This window comes from Furipterus horrens, unplaced genomic scaffold (genome assembly GCF_987537825.1).
Source record: "Furipterus horrens unplaced genomic scaffold, mFurHor1.1.pri manual_scaffold_9, whole genome shotgun sequence".
Classification (NCBI taxonomy): domain Eukaryota; kingdom Metazoa; phylum Chordata; class Mammalia; order Chiroptera; family Furipteridae; genus Furipterus; species Furipterus horrens.
In genome coordinates this window covers 57,328,498-57,332,190 of record NW_028327179.1, presented here as the reverse complement: position 1 = coordinate 57,332,190, position 3,693 = coordinate 57,328,498, and the positions used below count along the sequence as shown (strand labels likewise).

The 3,693-nt window shown below is 51.0% G+C and overlaps 1 pseudogene; it reads left to right on the top strand.

Annotated features, from left to right (window-relative positions):
• Window positions 1-220: 220 nt before the first annotated feature.
• LOC150001813 (F-actin-monooxygenase MICAL1 pseudogene) lies at window positions 221-3,295 on the top strand (annotated as a pseudogene).
• The last annotated feature ends 398 nt before the right edge of the window (window positions 3,296-3,693 follow it).

Below are 3,693 nucleotides of genomic sequence, written 5' to 3'. Positions count from 1 at the left end.
AAGTTACCTAGTGCACTTCTGACTACCGTGGGGCGAGGTTGTGGGGTTGGGGTGTACTTCTGGGGAAATGCTAACAGGGGTGCTCCAAAACCCTTCCTGGTACTCCAGCCTGTCTTCCCCTGCTCCCATCCCACTCAGTGCCTCTCCAGACTTTGAGGTCCAGATTTAGCCACATGCCTCTGCCCAACTGTTCCCTTCCCTGAGATACCCAGGGGCCTCCATGGTCTCACCCACCTCCACCAACCCAGCACATGCCCACTTTGAGAGTTTCTTGTAGGCTCAGCTGTGTTAGAATGTGCTGAGCAGTTTCCACAGGTTATGCTGGATCCTGGAGCTGGAGCCTGGAGGGGGGCTGCTTTAGTAACACAAGATCAAGGCCAAGTTTGTGGGCCCAGCTGGACAAGTGAGGAGGCCAACCTGCCTACTAGCATGGCTGTCCCTGCACCAACATGAGTGCTTGTACTTGGTTCTGGACCTTGTGATCAGCAGTCTGCTGTGGATCTGGTTGCTGCTGGTGACCCATGTGGTACTGGTGGAAAAGCAAACCAAGTTCTCTTGCTACAACGTGCACCATCTCTGGCCCTTCACCACCCATGACCTTCGGGAAGTTGGTGTCAAGAAGTTCTATGGACACTTCTGACAAGCACCCTGGACAGCATCAGCATCCCACAGCTTCAGCTGCTTTTGTTCAAAGTGGCATTACTGCTAGGGGTAGAAATTCACTGGAGTGTCACTTTCACGGGCCTCCAGCCCCTCCCCCCCAAAAAGGAGTGGCTGGTGTGCCCAGCTCCAACCCAATCCCCTTGGCCAACTATGAATTTGATGTCCTCATCTCTGCTGCTCAAGATAAGTTTGTCCCTGAAGGCTCTATGGCATGAGAAATGTGCAGCAAACTTGCTAATGGCATTATGGCCAACTGCATGAACAGGTGCACCATGGAAGAAACAGAGGTGCCCAAGGTCATCAGTGTGGCCAGGATCTATAAAAAGAGCTTCTTCCAGAGCCTGCTCAGAGTCACAGGCATTGATCTGGAAAACATGTATACTACAAGAATGACACACTAATTTGTGATGACAGTCAAGAAGCAGTGCCTGCTGCATCTGAGGGTGCTATTTCAGGACTGGCGAGAGACCGACTGGCTTCTGGGCAATGCCAATGTGGAGCCTGAGGCTCTTTGCCCATGCAGTTGCTGACTTCACCACCCATGGCAAGCTTGGGAGGCTGGAGTTTGCACAAGATGCTCATGGGTGACCTGATGTCTCTGCTTTTGACTTCACAAGCATGATGTTGGCAGATACCTCTGCTTGTGGGCAGAAGCGTAGCATTCGCCTGCTGCTGGGGCTGGTGTGGAACTGCCTGGTGGAGCCCTTCTGACCCCTGGGCGTGGGAGTGGCCTCAGGTTTATTGGCAACCTTTAATGACACCTACATGGTGAGACAGTGGGCAGAAGGCACTGGGCTTCTAGAAGTGTTGGCAGAGTGTGAGAGCTTGTATCAGCTTCTGTCACAGACATTCCCAGAAAACATGCACCACATGGCTCAGTATGGGCTGGACCTAGCCACCTGCTTCCCCAACCTGAACCTCTGGGCTATGTCCCCTAATAAGGCATGAGACTTGTATGACGTGATGGCCAAGGAGTTCATGTGGAGGAAGAGTAACAAGACTGCTTCAGGAAAGCCTGACACTGGGTTGATGGGCACATGGGAGGAACTGCTATGCTGGTGCTGGAAGCAGATGTCTGGGTACCCTCATGTCTATGTCACCAACTTTTCTTCCTCCTGTGCTGATGGGCTGGCTCTGGGTACTTTGATGAACCAGCTGTGACCTGGCCTGCTGGAACCCTCAGCATTGCAAAGGGTGGGAGCTCTGGAAGCAACTGGTTGTGCACTGAAGATGGCAGAGCATGAACTGGACATCACACCCATGTTGTCTGCAGAGGCAGTGGTGTCAGAAAGTGACCCATGGGGCCTCATTGTGTACCTCAGCCACTTTCACAGTGCTTCCAAGAGCATGCCCTGTCAGCCAATGCTCTTCAGGGACCTCCAATTCTGAACTATTCCTTGGAAAACTGCAGAGGACACTGCCATGGACCCAGGCCCAGGAAAATGCAAAGAATGCAGGTGACAAGAAGCAACACCTGCAGGTAGAGGCTGAGACCCCTGTCCCACAGTCTGGTGTAACCCTGACACCCCCATCACACCAGGAGGCTAGTAGCAAGGACCTTTATGAACTTTTGGGGAACACCTCTCTATCCTGGAATGCCTATGTGCTGATGGCTATTTCTACTACCTGAGCTGCTTCTGCAGCCATGCATGTGAGGCCATATTGTGGCCAGGCAGCTATGGACAGCACCCTGAAGATGGACATTTATACTGCCTCCAGCATCTCAGCTAGGCCACAAAGAAGATGGCAATAACCAAAGGCCCTGAGAGTCAGGCCCCCCAGGAGGGGGCCAGTCTTGTCACAAGTTCCACTCAGATCACCCATTGGCTGATCCACTTCTCCAGCCCAGAATGCCAGTGGCTGTCTTCCCTTAATCTGTCCCCCAACTCGGAAATGGAACCTCTACCCAAGCCCCTTGCAGCCATTCTTGCTTTGGTCTACCAGGTCATGGCGGGCAGCTTTGTGGGTTGGGGAGTGCCAACCCAGAGCCCTCAAGTTCCTAAGGCCATGGAGAAAGAGGAAGAAGGGATTCCTTCCTTCAGTGAAGAGGAAGAGGAGGAAGTAAAAGATGTGGCTTTGGACACAGGTATGAAATAGCCTCTGCTGTTTCACCCTTCACCAAGAACTCAGGGACCATGAACAAGCACCCAATGTAGCAGCGGACTCTGCTGTGCCATGCTAAGGAGGAGGTCAAGAGAGTCTGCAGGGCCAGGCCACCCAGCAGCAATGAAATGAGGTTGAGGCTGCCCTGAGGAGTTGGTTGCTGAGGGAATGAATTTGGAGCTGGCCTTGAGGAACCAGAGTAGTTCCGCAGAGTTGCAAAAGACACTATGGCTAGAATAGCTGCTACACCTCATTCAGAAGAAAAACAGCATAGTGGCTGAGGAGGGTGAGTGAGCTCATGATCATGATCCAGGAGCTGAGCCTAGAGGAGAAACATTTGCAGCTGAATCAGGAGCTACAAAGCTAGAAGAATTGGGATAAAACCTTAAAGATAGTTGCCAATGGGCAGGCTGAAGACCAGATTCTGAGGAAGTTCGTGAAGGGAGTGAACCTGCAAGATACCCTCCTTCAATTCCAGGAGGAGTGCAGTCTCAGTGAGCTGTCATCAGGGGAAGGGGGCCAGGGCTAGAAGAAGGTGAGCTGCCTGCCTTTTCCCCTCACCCCAGGACAGTGCCACTGTGGGTTGCCTGGGAGAGGGCCTCACTGCTTATAGTAAAAATGTTTTTGCCACACAAACACATACACACACACACACACACATGCACAAAATTCACCTAGCGAGCATGAGTATTAAGTAGTTGAATCAACAAATCAAATGTTTAACCACAAGGTTATGCTGTTTTGTCTCACTTTTCTCTACAATAAGGATGGTATTGATAATAAAGCACAAAGCTGATGGCCAAGGTTCCTTGTTCATTGACGAGTTCTAATAGTCTTGTAATTATGGCTTTCTTTAGAAAAGTTTTACCTTAAATTTTGTTACTGTTGAATCTTAGAAATCTGTGCCTATTTTGTTTCTTTCTTTTG